The sequence below is a fragment of the Canis lupus genome, chromosome 18 (assembly GCF_048164855.1).
Source record: "Canis lupus baileyi chromosome 18, mCanLup2.hap1, whole genome shotgun sequence".
Lineage (NCBI taxonomy): Eukaryota > Metazoa > Chordata > Mammalia > Carnivora > Canidae > Canis > Canis lupus.
In genome coordinates, this window is record NC_132855.1 from 26557939 (window position 1) to 26580192 (window position 22254).

At 36.4% G+C, this 22254-nt stretch overlaps 1 long non-coding RNA gene across 4 annotated transcripts in view; it reads left to right on the forward strand.

Moving 5' to 3' along the window:
• LOC140608891 (uncharacterized) overlaps nucleotides 1-22254 on the forward strand; it is a 238667-nt gene that overhangs the window by 129484 nt on the left and 86929 nt on the right. The window contains exon 5 of one of the 4 annotated variants that reach the window (XR_012010873.1): nucleotides 16870-17122. The exons of the other annotated variants lie outside the window; for them this stretch is intronic. This is a non-coding gene — a long non-coding RNA (uncharacterized lncRNA). The remainder of the gene's footprint in view (nucleotides 1-16869; nucleotides 17123-22254) is intronic. 4 annotated transcript variants of the gene reach the window in all.

A 22254-nucleotide genomic window follows, 5' to 3' on the forward strand; every position in this document is an offset into this window, starting at 1 on the left:
TCCCATTGCCATCTATTTGTTTTAAATGGAGAATATCTATTTTTAGTTTTTGGATTATTGATGTCAGCTTTCCAACAACACTCTCACCTGTATCCAAGCTGAGAAGCTATAATTAGAAAGTTGATTGATGGTTGACAAGCCAGATCAGAACCCAGTGTTAGATAATTTAGAGGAATGATTCATTCATTTTCTGATAAAGCCTAATGAATTATCCTTGCCTCCTGACTGAGAACACTTCTCTAGGAATAGCAATGCTAGATTTAGTATCTCTCTTTGTTAGATCATGGTAAATAATCCTCAGAAAATTTTGTATTTCTGACTTCTGTTTTTACCTGCCTCAACCTGCTTCATCTTTTTTAGACAGACTCCCTTCAAGTTTATTAATACCTTTGGTGAGACCCCATTCCAGCCCTGTTATTTCTACTTTTTTTTTCAGTCTATTGAGGTTCAATTGACAAATAAAATTGTATTATAAATATAAATGTGATGATTTGATATATGTATATGTTGAAAAAGGATTCCCACTATTGAATTAATTTAACACACATTCCATCACCTCATGTATTTACCTTTTTTGTTTGGTTGGTTTTTGTTTTCTGGTGAAAACACTTAAGTTCTACTCTCTTAGCAAATTTTAATTGTACAACACAGTGTTATCAATTATAGTCATGATGTTATGCATTAGATCCTCAAGACTCATTCCTCTTATAACTGAAGGTTTGTACCCTTTACCAACCTCTTCCTATTTTCCCCACCAAACCATCAATGCCCATCCAGCCCCTGGAGCCACCATTCTCCTTTCTGTTTCTGAGTTTGGCTCTTTCTCTCTCTCTCTCTCTTTTTTAAGATTCCACATACATGTGATACCATGCAGACTTGTCTTCCTTTGGCACTTAATACAATTGCCTACTGATTCATCCATGTTGTTGCAAATGGTGATTTCCTTCTTTTCTAAGGATGGATAACATTTCATCATAGATAGATAGATAGATAGATAGATAGATAGATAGATAGATAGACAGATAGATATCACCTTTTCTTTATTCATTTGTTGACAGAGACTGAGGTTGTTTTCATTCCTTGGCTATTGTGAATAATACTGTATTTAATATATAAGTACAGATACCTCTTTGAGATAGTGATTTCATTTCCTTCGGGTATAGACCCAGAAGTGGAGTTGCTGAATCATATGGTAGTTCTATTTTTAATTTCTTGAGGAACCTCATTAGTGTTTTCCATAGTGGCTGTACCAGTTTACATTCCCATCAATAGTGTTCAAGAGTTCCCTTTTTCCACATTTTTGCTAGCATTTGTTATCATGTGTCTTTTTGATAATAGGTACCCTAAAAAGTGTTGAGGTGGTATCTCATTGTGGTTTTAATTTGCATTTCCTTGATGATTACTAACATTGAGTACTTTTTTAAGGTACCTGTTGACTATTTGTACGTCTTCTTTATAAAAAGTCTTTTCTGGTCCTTTGCTCATTTTTAAGTTGGGTTATCTGTGTTTTTGCTATTTGTATATGTGTTCCTTGTATATTTTGGATATTACCCCATCAGATATGTGGTTTACAAATGTTTTCTCTCATTTTGTAGCTTACCTTTTTGTTTCATTGATGGCTTTTTTTGCTGTGCAGAAATTTTTAATTTTGATGTAGTCCCATTTGTTTATGTTAGCTTCTGGTGTCAATTAAAAAAAAAAAATCATTGCCAAGACCAATATCAAAGGGCCTATCTTTTCTTGTTTTTGTGATTGTTGGTTGTTTTGTTTTGACCAAAGTATATTTTACTTGAAAGTTGGATCCTGTATGTATCTGATCTCATTCTTCATGTTTTACTTCACTAGCTTTATAGTAGGGTTGGGAGGTGTCTCTACTTGAGATAAATGGAAATATTAAATTTTTTTTTTTAAATATTAAATTTAAAAAAAAATCTCACATGCTGGATCTGTTTACTAGGTTATGGGTACTAAAATCATTTGGTTAAGAAGGATTCCTGAGTCTAATCGGGGTTCAGTGGTGAAGAATGGTGAGATTGATTAGCAATGAGACCATGAATTCAAGTGGGGGATGGGTGTCATAATTTGTACCTAAGCCTCATATTTGCCATATCAGGACTAAAGCAATAAGGGGGACAGATTAGCAGTGTGCCCACATCATGTCTCCAGATAATGATGGTTTTATTATTCACCATAATTGTCAGCCCAAACGGAGAAGGGATAGTATAATTTTAGAACAGAAAGGGCCTTATTGACATTATTCAATATTATTCAGAATATTTTTATGTCCTTGGCTGATCAATAAAGGCCAAAAGACATACTGATTAAATACATTTTCTTTAGAAAAACAAATCATATTTAACTTACCACATTTAATTATATGCTTGCTAAAGAAACACCTTCTTTTATAACTCAAGAGATGAAATCAGAGCCAAAAAGGAACTCAGTGCTTACAAGGTCAATACTAGTTGGTATGTTTCCAAAATTGTTCTCAACATTATTGTACAAGAAAAAAGTTTCAACATTTCATTGAACAAAAATATACAAACTACTCTCTTGGGAGCTGATAGTCCTTAACTAGAGAAAAATATTCAAGGGCAAGATGATCTGTAGTCCGCTCTCCTGCAAACACAAGGTCTAGAGATAAGGGATATGACATAATATCACCAGTAGAAGTGCTTTTCTTGAGGTTCACCAGCTGGAGCACCTTATATAGGGCAAGCTTTTATCTCTAATGGTGGAAATGTCATGGAGTAAATGGTGAGGATATTTGATTTACTCTCTAGTAAAAATGTCATGATAAAGGGTTATAAGAAAAACTATTGTGTGGTGGGAACTAAAACAGTGTTAATACTAGTTCTTATGTTTCTAAAAATGTCCTCAACATCAATATATAAGAAGAAAAGCTTCAGTATTTCTTTGAGCAAAAATGTATGTACTGCTTTTTCAGGTGTTTGATTGTCCTTGACTAGGAAAAAAATCTCTGGGGAAAATTGTTTCTTTACTTTAAGAATCTGTTTCCAGCAGTTCTAGAGATAATTTAATGTGAGCAGATACAGAATCAGTTAATCATTGACTACAGTTCCCACCTTCAGACATTTCAAGTTCATTACTCTGCCATGTCCCATGAAGTGAGAAGGAACACAACCTTTTAGGTTTTCCTGCAATTTCTTATTTGTATGTTTACAGCAGCAGATCACATTCTTAGTAGTTAGTGTTTGTGAACTGGCCTCCTGATGAGGCTGCCTAAAAGGGGAAGCCGAAAGCTTTAAGCCAAATGACAAAAGCCTCAGGGTATGTTATCTCTCCAGCTCTCTTTATTCATAATGTCTGAGTCTGGTCTGGTTTTGGGTCTGGAATCATCCCAGGATGTAGCTAGCTAGCTTCACTGAGTACACTAATCCTATGCTAAAGCTGATTCCTTTGAAATCTATCTTTAGGACTTTCATTCAATCAGCATTTATTTAAATTTTTTTAAAAGATTTTATTTATTTATTCATGAGAGACAGAGAGAGAGAGAGGCAGAGAGAGAGAGGCAGAGACACAGGCAGAGGGAGAACAAGGCTCCGTGCAGGGAACCCGATGTGGGACTTGATCCCGGGTCTCCAGGATCAGGCCCTGGGATGAAGGCAGCACTAAACTGCTGAGCCGGCTGGGCTGCCCAACCAACATTTATTTAATGGATACTTTATACTGAGAAATGCCTAGAATGTAATAGCACATTTTTAAAAAGAAAAGACACAGGAAATAATGGTTTGTTGAGAGGGAGGGAATACATAAGGAAACAATTATAACAAAACAATTAATTTAGCTAAGTTCAAAATTCTGAGGAAACCTAGAGTAAAGGGGATGTTGGGCAAGTTTCCAGATGAAAATCTGGATCTTAAAGATGGGCAGGAGTTTGTCAGCCAGAGAAGGTAAAGTGCAAGTTTTACCAAACAGCGTAGAGCATTTAGTGATGAGAAAATAGGAGTGAGGTTGATGTACATTGGAAGCAAGATTTATGGGTTGGGAGATGGGTATTTGGAGAGGAATAGGGGCAGGAAAGGGAGATTCAGATCATGTCATGAAGGCTTTGAATTCCATGGTTAAGGTTTGGGATGTTATTTTATTGGCAGCAAGGAAGCCACTGAAATTCTGAAGCAGGGAAATACTATGATCAGACCTCTTCTTCAGAAATAACCCTCAGATTTACATGGAGGGTGGACTGGAGGTGGGGAAGAGCCTGAGCAAGGAAGGTGGGTTAGGAGGCCATTTCAGCATCCTTGTGAGAGTTAATGGAAATCTGATAATTGGCTCCTAGAATACTGAATTGGCAGGACCTGATGACCAAAGAAGAAGATACATCCTTAAATTCATTGAGTAATTAATCATTGAGCTCCTATTCTGTTCCAGACACTATTGTAGACACTTGGGCTACTGAGATAAAAAGACAAAGCTCCTGTTCCCACAAAGCTGTATTCTAGTGAGAGAGAAATAAATAAGTCCACTAATGTACATCCTCAAATTACATGATGTGACATTAAGTGCTCTGAAGAAAAATAAAGCACATTGTGGAAATGATGTTATATGACTTCTGAGCTTGAAGCTTCTGCTTTTGGCCTATAGAACACTGTCTGAGATGGCCAGGTAAAGAAATTAGTCTAGCAGATAGGAGGATCAGGGGAAAAGGAGATCCCTGGGCACCCAGCTGATAGCCAGCATTGTCTAACAGAGTAAGGAACATTCTATCTGAACTTTCTACTTCTACTGAAAGCTGCCTCATCAGTGAGCTCAGAAGAATCACTAAGGAACTGCCCAACTAACCCACAGAGTTATGAGAACTCATAGATTTTTGTTACTTTTAGTCACTAACTTTTGGGGGAGTTTTATTACACAGGAGTAGATAACAGAAACAATGAATGAAGAATAAGAGACAGTTACCATTTAAGAGTGATTACTGGATCACTGATATAAAATGACAAGCTGGCTTTGTGGCACCATTGGCTAAGAGAGGCAGAACTTGAAATTCTGAATTGCCCCAGGATGGAAAGTCTTTGGCCATTCCAGATGAGGGCAAAATTTAATATTTTTTTAGTATTAACTTTGAAAAGCCAGATTTAAAGAGAACTTATTTTTTTCCCTTTAAACCTTGAAAAAGAAAGTCCTCAGTAAGATAGCTCATTAGTTTGAATGCATATTTTAATTAAAGAGTAATTACTAATCAATATGTAACTGTAACTGTTAATCAGATCTTTTCAGATTTTGTTTTGTGTTTTCTGATTATTTACATAGGACAGGATCAGGGACAGTGAGAACAGGTCTTCAGAAATGGGTGGAATGAGTAGGGAGACTAGACTAATACTAAGAGGAGAAAAGATGGAAACAGGAGCCTGAGTACTGAGTAAAGTTTTCTTATGTTAACTTTTATATACTTGTATAAAAGCCAGTTGACCACAGAACAGCATTTTGTCATCCAGTCTGTTTTGAATGATTGTCGAAGAATTTTTTTTTAAAAAAAGATTGAATTTTCGTAAAATAGCCTTTATTCTTAGGAACTGTACTACTCTTAGAGTTACTATAATGTTTTTTGTAAGTGAGAAGAACCTGTGTGTTTTTCTGGGTTACAGTATACTACATTGGGTCATAAATTAGTGAAAAAAAAGTCCTTGCCAAATATTTTTTTTCTCCAGAAATTTTAATATAGGTAATATTAATTGTAACATAGTTGTAGTCTTTCATTTTAGATACCAATAAGGATATTTCATCCTTTTATTATTGGCAGCAAAATTTATAGAAATGGCTTATAGCACATTAATAGATCATCTTTGTCAGGTCCCATCAGTCTGGAAATTGCTGCTCAGTGCTCTTGTTATATATGTTCCTTCAATCTCCATGAGATTCAGTACAAAAGAAAATATCATTTTATGTATACTTTTATTATGAAGAGAACATTTGGGTTTCAAGAAGAGAAAAAAATAACCTTCACTTATCCATCTCCCCTGTGTGAAATGTACTTAACTTGGCCTGGGTATTGATTTTAATGTTCAAGGTGTACAGTTTATATTATGGTTTCAAAATGAATCCAAAGCTTTGTGCAGCACCCCCTCTTCCAAACTAAATTTATATGTAAACTTCTCTGAAGAGGAGACAATGATGAAAATTGAGGGAAAATAATGAAATAATTAAATCTGTTGATTAGTGCTCTGGACTAAGCATTTGTATCCTTCAAAATTCATATGTTGAAATCCTAATCCCCAGGGTGATGGTATTAGGAGGTAGGGCTTTGGAGGTAGGAGTAACTAGGTCATGAATGGGAAGTGACAGTAGAGTGTTTTCTTCCATTCTGTCTCTTGCTCCACCATTTGAGGACACACTGAGAAGATGGCCATCTGCAAATCAGTATATTGAAGGCCTTTACCAAGAACTCAGCTATGCTGACACTTTGGTCTTGGACTTCTGCCTTCCAAAACTCTGAGAAATAAATGTCTGTTGTTTAAGCCACATGGCCCTATACTATGTTATCACAGCCCAAAGACAATAAGATTTTCAAGTAGGAGGGAAGCAATGACATTACTGCAGTTTTTAAAAATTGCTTTTAACATATACATTTAAACCATGGAATTCTCAGTAGTGAAACTATTAATCTTGGCCAAAGAGTGCTTTTGACACCTGTTAAATAAATACTAAAAGAAATGTGAACTTTTGTTTTCCTCCCAAAGGGCAAATAAAGTACTCTGGTATAAAGAAGCTACATTTCTTGGGACAATGGACACACGAGTTGTCTGCATTATAGCCTATTATAATTGGCCTTATTTCATAATTATTTATGTCCATGTAAATCTTCCTTATGAGATCATGAGCCCTTTAGAAGCAAGGAGTACTTTTTCCTCATCTTTATATGTCTGACATTACCTAGTACAGAACCACATACAAATAATGAGATGAATGAATAAGTTTGAATTCATGCATTTTGCTTCTTAGGTCTTAGCTCATAGCACTAGCAACAGTTGTAATTATTGTTATTAAATGTGAAGATTGCTACTTAATGCCTAACTAAGCACCCAGTAGACTGGGAGCTTTGTTAGGGCATGGATGGTGTTTATCTAGTTCATCACTTTATTTCTAGGACAAGCATACTGCTGGAGTATGGTAGTTTCCCAGTAAGTATAAAACCTAGAATAATTGAATGCATGAATAAATAAATAAACAAACACAGGTTCAGTGTACCATCTGTCTCGGAGAAGGAAAAGCCCCAAAAGTACTTCCTTTCTGTGGATATGAGTGTACTGTATTTTTATTTGCTGAAAATGGTAACCCTAGTGTAAAGCCATTTCCTATATAAGACTAGGAAGGCTGTATCTGGTTTGGAAATTCATCTCCAAGGTCAGGGCCCTATTCCTGCTTCAGAGTTTTGCTTCCTCTAAACAGGGAGGAAGAGCCTTGGAGAGCCAAAAACTTACCTTTCTACATGGCTCTTTTTCTTAGAGGAGCCATGCAGAGGTCTTATTTACATGGCTTTTTTTTTCCTTAGGCATGTTTTGTCTCATTAAATATTACACATAAAGTCATTCCTACTAAGGTATAAGTGACAGGCAAGGTTAAAGTGTTATTTCTATCAGGAATATTTATACTGTCCCTAGGTACCACCAAAATAAAAAATTTCAAACTGTGGAATTTTAGGATTTCTCTGAATTGTTTTTGGAGGTCGTTTTAAAAGTAGAAATTTTTTTGTTCTCTTGAAATTAAGCATTTGGTGTTTGACTGTTATAGCTTCTTAAAAAGGTGTAAATCTGGGGTTCAGGCTCCAGAATCTGGGTGGGGGAGGGTTATCAGAAAAAAGGATTACTCTAAATTATTCAAGTCTCTTTATCCTATGACCAGAGGAAAAATAGACTGTATCTAACCTAAAAAGAAACAACTTCATGGAGTCCCTTCCCTTTGTTAGTGTTTCTTTTGCTAAGTATTCTCACATGTCATTCTTGGAGAAAGTTCTGTGAGGTGGGCCATTTTATGTCCAGGTTTTCGATTTTATTGAACTGAAGTTCAGAGAGGTTAAGTGAGCTGCCCCAAGTCAAAGAGATGGTAAATGGCAGAGCTGTGATTCAAACTAAGGGTTTTTTTACTTTGAGGCCAGTCATCTTTCTGTTTTACCATGGTGGCCACCTTCCCCCACAGCCCCCTTTTGGGAAGCCCCAGGATCCCCCTGAAGCTTTTCAGGGTATAGGCCTAGGGTGTGGTTGTTGGGTAGTAAATGCCCCGTGGTTAAATGACTTTTGATTGCAAAGTTTTGAGAAAAAGCAATAATGCCAGATTACTTCAGTGTCAGAGATGGGAAAATGATTCAGAATCATATGCTGTTAGGCAACCAAATTTGGTTGGAAGTTTTTCTTTTTAAGAAGTTGAATTGCTCTTTATTCATGAGTAAAGCCATGGTGGAGGGTAAACAGATCATGACACCACCATTGAGATCCATTCTCAAGGCCATTGGGCAGTTAAAGGGGAAGTGAAGCAAAATTGTGATGTAAGGGAACTTTGTCTTTGGTGCCCTCTCACTGACCCTTTAAGACTGCCTCTTTTCTCCTTTTAGCTCTGTGGAGCCTAACTATTTCATTTTTTAAAATAAGATTTTATTTATTTATTCATGAGAAACACACAGAGAGAAAGACGGAGACATAGGCAGAGGGAGAAGCAGGCTCCATGCAGAGATCCTGATGTGGGACTTGATCCCAGGGCTCTGGGATCATGCTCTGAGCTGAAGGCAGAGGCTTAACCGCTGAGCCACCCAGGCATCCCAGCCTAACAGTTTAGAAAGAATCTGAAATATTGCTCTACTGTCATGTTAGCTTGTGAATACTCAAAAAGGAAACTTTCCTTAGGGTATGAGAACTTCAATAGAGGATATATGAAAAAGAAACAAAGAATTGTATTTTTAAATGGCAGCATCCTTGTAGGTCAGTAAATGGGGAGTGGGAGTCTTTTGGGGTGGAAAACTACTGGAACCATGCTTCCTATGCAGTACTAGGAAAGAGTGACTATGAATTAGAGTTAGATACTTTATGTAAACTGTAGGTTGGTATTCTATAATTAGTAAGTTGAAGGCAGGACCCCATGACTTAAAAGTTGTAGACATATGGTGAAAATCAATAGCAAATTTTAAAAGAGGATCTAAACGCTATGGAGAGTTGGTGAGTGTTGGGATCAGTATTTGGCCTGTGGGAAAGAAGAACAAGACATAATTTCCCTTATAAAGAGGGAATTGGTTTGATATCCTTCATCTTTATGAAATAAAGAACTAAGAAAAGCTAAAAATGAATAGTATTTGATACAAAGCATCAGTGGTGCATTTTAATGCTGGATTTCTTGAAAAATTGTCTGGAGATACTGGGATTTGCCATTATAGATTTAATCAGACTAGGAGGTGGTATGATATAGTAGAAATAGCCTGGTTTTGAAGTCAGACAGAATTGGATCTTATTCTGAATCTATGTCAGATACTTACTCTTTTGAAACCTCAATTTCCTCCTCTGTAAAATGAGAACAATAATACATAATTGAGTTATTTAAGAATATTCTGAAAACTAATGAGATACTATCGATAAAATACCTAGTAAATATATAAAGGACTTTAGTGATATTCTCGTATTTCTCTTTCCTTTTATTTTAGTAAATAACTTATATATAATTATGCCTGAATATCATAAAGTGATTATAGTTTCTAGATTAAAGCAGTGAGGTAACAGTAAGAAGACTTAGAAATTAAGAACAATATTTACAGAGAGTTAGAAAGACAAAACTATGTGTCTAGTTGGAGAAGTTTTTACCTTAATTTGATCACACTATGCTTTCACATTGAGTTAGAAAATAGGCATATCAATAGGCACATTACTCCTAAGTAGGAATAAAGGAGGAATAAATTACTTGGACCTTAGATCAATAAGGAATAGACCAAGCTGTTTATATTCAAACCTCATAAGCATGCATTTATTGGGAACAGGAATTCATTAAGTATTATTAATAATAATGAAAACCAAATCCAGAATTAGAGAATCACTTTTGGAATTGGAAACATTGCCAAAGACTTGATGCTTAAAATTCTTTAAATGCAAATAAAAGGAGTAGGGCAGGGAGAAGGGGCTGCATCTGATATAACAGATCAGGACTACATGGAAAATTATTACAATTTGTGAAATATGTACCATATATTAAGAACCACTGAACTTGAACTGTTTTCATAGATAGTTTTAGCTCTCTAAATCTTCTGTTTTAGAATGAACAGCGAGGAGGCTGGATGAGAGCATGAGAAGAATTGAAGGCTTGACCATGTAGCAGTTTTAGGCTATTTTGAGGAGTTGATCTTTTGCTCATAATCTGACATGTTTTAAAAGTCATTTTTGTGCATTGTTGAGAATAGACTATAGGGAACAAGAACTAAAGTAGGAAAAGAGTTAGGAGGCTCTTATAATAATCAGGTGAGCAATAGTAAGTGCTTAGACCAGGGTAGCAGGATTTGAGGTTGTATAAACAGATCCTGAATTTATATTGAAGATAGAGCCAATGGGTGCCCAACAGACACATGAAAAAATGCTCAATATCACTAATCATCATGGTAATGTAAATTTAAAACGACAATGAAATATTATCTGTCAGAATGGCTAAAATCAATAACACAAGAAATAAGTGTTGGGAGATGCCTGGGTATGCTCAGGGCCTGATCCCCTGGTCCAGAGATCGAGTCCTGCATTGGGTTCCCTAGAGGGAGCCTGCTTCTCCCTTGCCTATGTCTCTGCCCTTCTCTCTGTCTCTCTCATGAATACATAAATAAAATCTTAAAAAAAAAGAAGTATTGATAAGGATGTGGAAAAAATGGAATCCTTGTGCACTGTTGATGGTAGTGCAAACTTGTGCAGCCACTGTGAAAAACAATATGGAAGTTTCTCAAAAAATTAAAAGTGGAATTACCATATAATCTAGAGTAATTCCACTATTTGGTATTTACTTAAGGAAAACCAAAACACTAATTGGGAAAGATATGTGCACCCCTATGTTTATCGCAGCATTATGTACAACAACCAAGATGTGGAAGCAATGCAAGTGTCCATCAATAGATGAATGGATAAAGAAGATATATATATACAATGAGAATATTACTCAGCTATAAAAAAGAATGAAATCTTGCATTTGCCACAACATGGATTGACCTAGAGTGTATAATGCTAAGCGAAACAAGTCAGAGAAAGATAAGTACCATATGATTCCAATTGTATGTAGAATTTAATGAACAAAACAACTGAACAAATAAAGACAAACAAGAAACAAGACTCTTAAATACAGTGAAAAAACTGGTAGTTGCGAGAGAGGGGGTGAGTGGGGGGCTGGGCGAAATAGATAAAGGGCATGAAGAGTACGCTTATCTTGATAAGCACTGAGAAATATATAGAAGTGTTGAACCATTATATTGTACACCTGAAACTAATATAACACTGTATGTTAATTATACTCAAATAATAATAATAAACTAAAACTAGACCCAATAGGATTCTTGATGGATTTAATGGGAAAGATTAAAAGAGTAATCAAGAGTAACTACACATTACTGCTTTGAGTAACTCTGCAAGGGATATTGCCACTATTATGGGGAAGTCTGTGGAGGAGCAGGGTTTTGAAAGAAGAGTTTGAAGTATAAGGAGTTTGGTTTTACTCATATTAAGTTTGAGATGGTTATTAAATATCAACTGGTAAGTCAGGAGGTAAATGAATAAATAAATGTAGGTTTCAGGAACTAGAGAGAGAAACTTAGAATTGTCAGTGAAATAAGATCTAACACTGAACGAAATCACCCAAAAAATGAGAAAAGTTCTTAGGGCTGAGATTTTAGGTCCTCCGGCCTTCAGAAGCTGGAAAGATTAGGAGGAGTTCCCAAAAGAGACTGGAAAGAAGTGGCCAATGAGGAAGGAAAAGAATCAAAGAAGAGTTTTATCTTAGAAACCAAGTGAAAAAAAGTGTTTCAAAAAACAGAGAGATTGACTATGTCAAATGTTGCTGGTCAGTGGAAATGAGGACTATGAATTACTTAGTTCAGCAATATGGAAATCATTAGTTGACCTGATGTAAATGTATTCCATTATTCCATTATGAGTTGTTTCAAATGGAGGGACAAAGAGGCTTGCCCTAAGTCTTTGCAGGCTACATAACAACAGTACAATTTGAAGTCCATGCACTATATATCTACATTTCAAAAATTACAAATCAAAATAGAAAATAGCAGGTATTTTGTAGCCATGAGGCACTAAACATGAGAAAAAGGCCAAGAAAATAGCTGAAACATTGGCCCTGATGTATAATATTTCCACTGAACCAAAGTCAGCAGCCACCTCTCCACACATCCGAGCTTGGCAAGAGAGGAGGACCAGTCCCCATCTTCCCATTATCATGCTGGGAAACATATAGGGGCCAGCAATCTTCAGAACATGGAATGTGGGTTTTCACTTTTCCTTTCCTTATAGTGCAAGCATTGAGAGCAGTCTTGTCAGTGGGATAATACAGAGGTTATCAGCTTTGGGGTTACCAGGTGTCACAGGAGTCTTCTGGGAACTGAGCTGCTTTGAGGTCCATGAGATGGAGGAAGCCATGAGTCCTGTGGCACACCAAGGTGAGGTATAGCCCCTCCTGCTGAGAGGATGAGGATCCTCAGTCTTAGCAATTTTTTTATTCACAGTGAGCTCCCAGTCATTTTGAGGCAAGTCTGGTCTTGCACTATAAGATTTTCTTTTACTTATAGTTGAATGAATTCTAACTGACTTATAGGCATTCAATAAATATTCATTAAATGGCTAAATGAATAAGAAAACATTATTATGACATAATATACAGCCATTAATAAGGGTGAAGCACAGCTATAAAAATGATGTTTATTATAATTTATGTATGTTTATATATGTATGTATATACATTTAGTACATATCTAGAATAGGTGTACAGAGAAATATACATATGCACATGTGTCTTTATCACTTTTCAGTGATATTGCTATTAGCAAATATTTGAATGCTTATGAATGAATAAACATTAAAATAATAGTTCAGTGTCTTAATCTAAGAAGGAGAATAGGCTCAGATCCTTATCTCAACCATTGGGTTCACTCCAAATTTCAGGTTGTCCTGCCTGCCAAAGATACCTTTCCCTTTAAGGCCCCAAATATTTATTCCAAGGCATCTTTCCAAATTTCTGCTCAAAGCTGTTTTGAGCATTTTGCATTCTGTCTACCAGTGTTCATTAAATGCTTCAGGAAGTACTTACTTGTTTTTCAAATCCACTGAGATTTGTGCTAGGCAGGGTCATTTCCAGTGATGGCTCTGAACTACTTTGTTTGCTTTCTGCTTTCTGCTGCCTCTGAATAGCCCCCCTCCATGCTGCTGTGGCTCCCCAATCTTCAGATCTTAATTCTCTTTTAAAAATATTTTATTTTAATTCCAGTTCATTAACAACAGTGTTATATTAGTTTCAGGTGTGCAATATAGTGAGTCAGCACTTCCATATACTACCTGGTGCTCATCAGAAGTGTACTTTTTAATCCCCATCACCTATTTCACCCATCCCTCCACACACCTCCCTTCTGGTAACCATCAGTTGTTCTCTATAGTTAAGAGTCTGTTTCTTGGTTTGCCTCCCACTTTCTTCCCCCTTCCGCCCACCATTTGATCATTTGTTTTGTTTCTTAAATTACACATATGAGTGAAATCATATAGTATTTGTCTTTCTCTGACTCACTTATTTCACTTAGTATTATACTTGCAAATGGCAAGATTTCATTGTTTTTTATGGCTAAATAATATTCCATTATGTATATGGAATAGATTATATATATAATATAGAATGAAATAATACATATATAAAATGGAATGGAAGAAGATATATATATATATATATATATATATATATATATATATATAATGGAATATATATTCTATCACATCTTCTTTATCCATTTTTCAACTGGTGGACACCTGGGCTGCTTCCATAATTTCGCTATTGTCAGTAGTGCTGCTGTGAACACAGGGGTGCATGTATCCCTTTGAATTAGTGTTTTTATATTTGGGTAAATAGCCAGTAGTGTGATCGCTGAGTCATAGGGTAGTTCTATTTTTAATATTTTGAGGAATCTCCATACTGTTTTCTCCAATGGCTACACCAGTTTGCATTCCCACCAACAGTGCATAAGTGTTCCTTTTTCTTCACATCTTTGGCAACACTTATTGCTTCTTGTTTTTTTAAGTCTAGCCATTTGGATAGGTGAGATGATGTCTCAGTGTAGTTTTGGTTTGCATTTCCCTGATGATGGTAAGTGATGTTGAGCATCTTTTCATGTGTCTTTGGCCATCTGTATGTTTTCTTTGGTAAACGCTCTGTTCACGTGAGGCCTTAATTCTCACTGCCCAATGGACATTGGACTATGGTTTCAACATAGGTTTCATTAAGGCTCAATAGGTTTCATTAAGGCTCAGGACGCCCAAAGAATTACATGCAGACGAAAACTTAAGACTGCCTGTAGGTCTAGCCTCTAGGTCAGGCTTCTAAGAGGGTGCTCCCTACTGGCCACACTTCTGAGGCCTTGCAGGTTGCTTGGGTGGGAGAGCAGGGGAAAGAGGGTGGGAGTGAGGCTGAGGGCAGCTTATCTTCCCCAAAGTGGAATCCTTTTCAGATTTCCTTTTCTTTACATTTCTCTGTGGGCCATATCAGAGTTCCAAAATTTTCCATCTAAAGCCTAATCCAAAGGGAGGAAAACATTAACACAAATAGCTAAAGAAACAAACTACAACAAACAACCCCACAGTTAACCTCAGGCCCTTAGCCCTCAAATAAAGATTGCCTTTTATATCATTACACAGATGAATTATGGATTTAATCTGGAACATCTGCATATAGATAGTTCAGTGCTATTGGGTTTTTCTGAGAACAAAGCCTACCTCTGTATTCCTTTTCCTTTGCCCTGAACAAATATTTGAGTGTATACTATGTGCCAAACACTCTACCAAGTATTTGGGATACAGTGGTAAATAACAGATACATCCCCTATACCTACAGAACTTACATTCTTAAAATTAAAAGTTTGAACATGGTAATTCTTTCTAGAAAAGTGAGAGAGTCGGCCTCAAGAATCAAGACCAGTTTATACTCTAAAATAGAGAAGATACTATCCTCTCAATGGCAATTTCACTTCTCTGCTCAGGCCCAGACACTATCTCTAGCAGTAGAAAGTGGTGTCTGGATACATTAATAATGAAGAATGTTTGTTGGGTAAATCTCTGAATTGTGTCAGTAGTATATAATTTAGCCTAAGTAGAGTATTTTTCTAATCCAAACTCCAAGGAGAGCATATATCAGAACTACTCGGGAGCTCACAAGCACCAAGCACACACACAGTACACACCACATGTACACCATACATACACACACAAACCATCCCTTTTTCACCCCATTGCCCACCCCCCTCCACACACACACACACACACACACACACACACACACACACACATAAGGGCCATACTGCTGAAGTTTTAAGAGGGAATATTTGACTTGTGGTGGAGGTGGGGGAATAGAGGTAGGAAATCTGTTATGTTAAAAAAGTAACTGGAAATCTTAATCATCTATCAGATTTGGACTCTAATCCAGTTGAAAAATCAGTTGATTGGGAATTGGGAGAACTTATTTAGAAGGATGGTGACCATGTTCTCTGTAAGTAATCTATTAGGGCATGGGGAAGTCATGCCCCCTTGAGGTCCCACCTCTCCATAATTGTAGTGCTCTCCCCACCATGACCCGCAATTGAATTATAATTACAGTTGCTTTTCCCTGGTACAGAACCTTGCCTGTTCTTCAACCACATTCACATGAGCTGTGGTGGAGGTAAATGTCCTTCTTTCACTGTAGGCCCTAGAAAATCTTACATACAATGCAACATAGGAATTCCAGAGATTGTGATTTTATGTAAATTGTATATTCCTGCATTTGCTAGAATGTAAGTTCTTATAGATTTCTCCTTCAAATCTCCAGTTGGTATTGCTTTCCTATCTTTGGAAAGGTAAACTCCCTGGCCATGGGAAGAAAAGTTTCTACCCTTTGATACATACTCTTTGTCAAGCAAATTCCAAGTCCTGGAGGTTTGTCTGGATTCTAATGAGTCTCATTTCTCCCCAGGCTCTGGTCCCAAAAGTAGGAGTCTGGTTCAGACCTTTTCTGTCTCTGACAGGAGCCTAAAAAGCAGGCACACATTGCCAAAACTAGGGCCTTATTTTTTGCCCAGAGACAACATATTAAGAAAGTGCAGTCCTGTTGTATATGTCTTGGATCAAAATCTTGGCCTAAAAATAACCCTGGCATGAGTGGGTTTTGGAGCATCTGATTCCTTTCGGGGGCCTGGCTTATTTCAAGAATCACCTCATTAGCTGTTCATGACTCTGTCTTAGCCATCTTGATGATGGCACCAGATGCACTTAAATTACTTTTTATTTTTTTAATTAAAAATATTTTAATTACAATTATAGGAGATGATGTAACAGATGGTTATTTTTTCATCACCCAGATCTAATAGTTATTTCAGTCTGTCCTCTTTTTTGATGAAAAAATCGTAGATACAGCTAAAGAAACCTTCATCCTAAACTCTTTCCACATCCTGAGTCCTAGCAAGAGTCGGTATCTCCAAAATGCTATGAATACAGTTTACTATTTTTACTATGTGTGTTATGTATCCTAATAAACAATATTTAAAGTTGTTTGTGTCTTCAAGTTTACACAAATAATAATAAACAGGGTTAAATTTTATGAGATCTTCATGAATTATGATTAATATATTTTTAAAGGATAATATTTAATTTAAATTTTTTTTTCTTACAGTCTTGTTTTTTTCCATCATATGGAGTGTTCTTCATTCAGTTAAATGGAACCAGACAATAGTAACAATGACCATTCTTTAAAACAAATAAAATCACACTCAATATTCTATTTATTTACATATTTAAAAACTATTGACTGCAAGGGAGAAAAAAAATCTATCCTTAAACAACAGCAAAGAAGAGAAATGCGTTTTTCCTTGCTTTCAAAGAACTGATGACATGGTTAAGACCTGATGACAGCTGTAAACAATTGGGTAAGTGCTTCAGCAGAAAGTGCCTTGTAAGATAGCAATACAGATTTGGGTTTGGGAAATCCAAAATGCATATGTGGAAAAACCCATCATCATGGAGCAGTTTCTAGTTGTTTTATGATCTTATTAGATTGCAAAACATGAAGCAGAATGAATTAACACATTCTTTACCTTGCCACTGGGAAAGCTTTGCAGGAATTTAGACATATGAGCATTTTGGTAGTAAAATATAGATAAAATCATGCTGCAATAATTTAGAAATACTTGCATGAGGAATAAGAAAGACTTGGCCGATGGTTTGAGTTCATTCTGTTTCCTCCTCATTTTTTTAATTTCAAAATCTGTGTGTATTTCTCATACAAAATGTAGAAGACATATAGAAAATCATGAAGAGGAAATAAATTGCTCACAATTCTTTCATCCTGAAAAAATCACCATTAATCTTTTTTTTTCAATTGGGATGTTATGAGTATTTACTTGTGTAATTATTCTTGTGTAACATCATTTTCTTTCATAATTTTAAAATTATAAAATATGTTTATTATAAAAAATTCAAGCCACACACACACACTTGCATTAAAAAGTCTGTTCTTGACTACCACTTCCCATGCAAATTTCACTACACTGTTTCAAACACTGTTTGTTTCTATGCAAACATTTTTAAAACAATGGTTTTCCTATTATATTTTTCATTTGTTTACTTAATGATTGCAGCAGATTGTTACAGTGGTGACCCCCAGTGAACCATGCTTCCTGGAATCTACACCTTTGGATAGTCCTCTCCCGCTTTGTGTCTGGGTTTGGCTATGTGTCTGGGTTTGGCTAATGGGATATTAGCAAGCTTGAAGCAAACAGAGGCTTAATAAGAACTTCCATAGTGGGGTTTGACCTCTTAGATCACTTCTTCTTGGAATCTAGCTACCATTCTATAAGGAAGCTGGTCTAGCCTTATAGATGAAGAGAAACTTTATGGAAGGGAATTGAGGTGCTGCTCTAGGTGTCAGCTAGCAGCAAATGACAGGTGTGTGAGTGAGGTCTTAGACATTCCAGTCCCAGTTTACCTGCCAGCTAAATGCAACACGATGAGTTCCCCTAGCCAACACCAGAAGGAACAGGAAAATACTTCCAGTCAATCTACAGCATCTTGAAAAATAATATATAATTACTTTGTATTTTAGTGGTTTGTTAGGTAGCAATCAATAATTGAAACAATAATAGAGCAGTTCATTTTCATTCATCTCATCCTTTTTCATTTCCACTTAGTGCGCAATTATGTGATTATACAACTATTTATTTAGTTTCTACTTGATAGATTTTTTGCTTGTTTGTACCAACAGTATTGCAGTGGACATCATATTTAACATTAAGGCAAATATCTTGATATACAGACTTTCATGCATACCTCTGAATATGTCCTTAGAATAAATTCCTGGATACCTCTGAATAAAGACTAGTTTATTTTTAAGGTTATTGATAGATTTTGCCAAATTGCTGTCAAGAAGTGAGATATCTTTATTTTTCAGAAAAAATATATTAAAAAAAAAAAAGGGATGCTGGGTGGCTCAGTGGTTGAGTGTCTGCCTTTGGCCCAGGGCATGATCCCGGGATCCAGGATCGAGTCCCACGTTGGGTTCCTTGCAGGGAGCCTGCTTCTCCCTTAGCCTATGTCTCTGCTTCTGTCTCTCTCTGTGTGTATCTCTCATGAATAAATGAATAAAATCTTAAAAAAAAAGAAAAAATGAAGATAAGAAAGGCCACATTTAATCATTGAAATCAGCTTGGACTCTGGCCTGCTTATGTTAATTACTTAGATTGAGAAGGTAGAACATAATTGTGGATAAACAAACAAACTTCTGTTAATGCTATTGGAATAAGGATCCATCCAGAATCAGGCATCGTTGGAGTTGAAATTTCTTTTGGTAATATCTGTTTAAAAATTGAAAGCAGAGAGGGGTTATGAATTTGACCTCTTTTTTTTTTTTTTTGGAAGGTTTTATTTATTTATTCGAGAGAGAGAAAGAGAAAGAGAGAAAGAGAAAGCGAGCATGCATAAGCAGGGTGAAAAGCAGAGGGAGAAGCAGAGAGAGAGAAAGCGAGCATGCGTGAGCTGGGTGAGAGGCAGAGGGAGAAGCAGACTCCCCTCTCAGCAGGAAGCCAGATGAGGGGCTTAATCCCAGGACTCCCAGATCATGACCTGAGCTGAAGGCAGAGGCTTAACTGACTGAGCCACCCAAGTGCCCCTGAATTTGACCTCTTTCAAAAACCATTTTTCAATATCTGGTTTAGTTGAAGATGTATATACCCTTTGTTTCAGAAATTTTGCTCTTAAGTATAGCCTAGGGAACTCTCATGTGTGAAAACACATGAATTTTGAAAAGTATTATTTGTAGTGGCAAAGCAATTCTGTTTGTCAGTAGGAAAATACTTATATGGCTGTATATTGATACAACAGAATCATGCAGTGCAAATGTTATTATAGAAACTTGTGTATCAACATAGGTGAATCTCATCTATGTTGTGTAGGAATGCATATGGTTGGAGTAAAAGTATAAAACATGTATGGGAATAAGCATCAAATTCAGAGTAGTAGTTATTCTATGAGGGAGTGAGGGTCATGTGATCAGAGATCAGTTCTCAGAGACTTCTAAAGTTTTGGTAATATGCTATTTTTTATGAATATGATATTAATATTTTATAATACAGCATGGCAAATATAGACTTCAGATAAAAGGAAAACTTTACACATCCTAGTGTCTTCAGCATATTTTATGCAAATAGTTTCAAGAACAAAATTCTAATTTCAAATGAAGAAGATTGATGATCGCACAGCCCCAGTGGCCGAGTGGTTTAGCGCCGCCTTCAGCCCAGGGTGTGATCCTGGAGACATGGGATCGAGTCCCATGTCAGGCTCCCTGCATGGAGCCTGCTTCTCCCTCTGCCTGTGTCTCTGCCTCTCTCTCTCTCTCTCTCTCTCTCTCTCTCTCTCTCTGTGTGTCTCTCATTAATAAATATTTTTTTTTAAAAAAAGATTGATGATCATCTATTGTGGTTTAATCCTGTATACCCCGCCGAAGGTATCAACAGTTGTTCCATGGAAGCTATTAAAGTTGCTGTCCAAAGTTCAATGAAATTTCAGTTTATCAGAGTAGCATTGAGAAAATAAGGGAATCTGTTCATGGTTCTTGATTAATGCCAAGTGTGATCAACACAATAGAGTTTATTACACTATACATTATGTGAATAATGTGACATTCATTGTGCCTGCTGTCTGCTTTGAGTTTGCATGGCCCTGAGTTTCAGAGTTGTATCTCTGATGGACAAAAGCATCTGTCATCCTTTGTTGTATATTTTCTGTTATGCATACTCTTAAAAAACATGCTAAGCATTTCATATAAATTATTTAATGTGTTTTGGGACAAAAACATGTCTGGCTTTTTTTTTTTTTTTTTTTCATGTCTGGCTTTTTAATAGGTTCTCCTCACATTGTATGTCATAAAACTGATTAGGAAACTCTTTTCCTTTAGAACTTTTCTTTTCCACTAGTCATATTTGCGTCTTAAAATCTTATTATGTGACTGAGGCGATTTCTCAAGTTGGGAGGTAGGTATGTGGCTATATGTTTTATTATTTTACACACATTTTATGTGTTTTAAATGTTCTGTATGTACACATTTTAAAGACTGTGCTGGGGGGGATGGGTAATGCAGAGGTGGCAGATGTTTCTGTGGTACAATATTTCTTCATGCTGAGATGGGGAAAATACAGGTGATGGTTGGGGAATTCCCAGTCATATGTACAATCAATCCTTTTGTAGCTGGTCCCTGCTGACTGGCAGAGGAATCCCCAGTATTTTGGAAATATTTAGAATATCAAGAAAGTTTTCCAGTGGATAGGGCCTATTTTCACTTCCTTTAAAGTACTTCCTAATATCCCTCCCTGCATGATGACAATGCATTTTTGGCTCAATTGGGGAAATAGTTCTTGTCTTTACCCATTGAAGGGCCAGTCCTTCACTTTCCTATATAAGGAAGTGATAGCAGGTAGTACGGTGTAATAAGCATGTAACATGGACTGTGAAGACAGAGCATCTTAAAATCATATCCTGACATATTCTCCTGCAAGCTATGTCAACTTGAGCAAGGGCTAAGTTACTCAATTTTGCTGATTTGTTGTGAAAATCAAATGAGATCTCCTCTATAAAGTGCTTAACACACAGGGGCTCAATCATATCCTATTTTTTTCTTAAGATATCTACAGTTTCGGGGCACCTGGGTGGCTCAGTTGGTTAAATCATCTGCCTTCGGCTCAGGTCATGATCTCAGGGTCCTGGGATCAAGCTCAGTGTTGGGCTGCTTACTCAGTGGGAAGTCTACTTCTCCCTCTCACTCTGCTGCTAACCCTCCCTCATGCTCTCCTTCTCTCTTAAATACAAAAAAAAATCTTTTTTTAAAAAAAGACATCTGCAATTTCTGCATCATTTTGATGATATCTGTAACCATAGAATTGAATGGTTATATTAAGAAAACATATTGAAGGTCACTCCTTGAAACTAAACCAGAGATTCTCAGGGTACTTGTTTTTTTCCTGGCTAACCATTAAAATAGTATGCTCAAAGATTCAATTTGGCTACTCTTTGTTGAGTGAGCTATTACTTATCAAAGCTAAGGACTTTCCTCTCATATGTAATTGTACAATAGAGGGTTCTTTATATATATTAGAACAGATGAGTACATGTTTTGGTTTTGTACTTTTTATTTGCAAATTAGTGTCTATGATGATTTAACTGGAAAAATTACAGCATTTAAATCCATTAGAATTTTAGATTTTAAGTGATCTTTAGAGGCCATTCTGAGCCTGTCATTGCTACTGTTCCTTGGCCTCTCATTGTTTGTCAGGACCTAACAGGGGGAGGGTGATCCCTGGGGCCTCATCACAAAAAATTTCAATTGATTCATCATCAACAGCATCCTATTCCTGCCTTCCTTCTCCTAACTGAAGAACTTCTAGAGATTTCATTCTCTAGTCAGTACACTTGCTGTCCTCTTCCTCATCTTGCTCTGGTTTTAAGACTTGATGAAAGAAAATTCACTCTTCTTTGAGAGGAATTTAGACTCCTTATCTCATCTAAGCCCCCT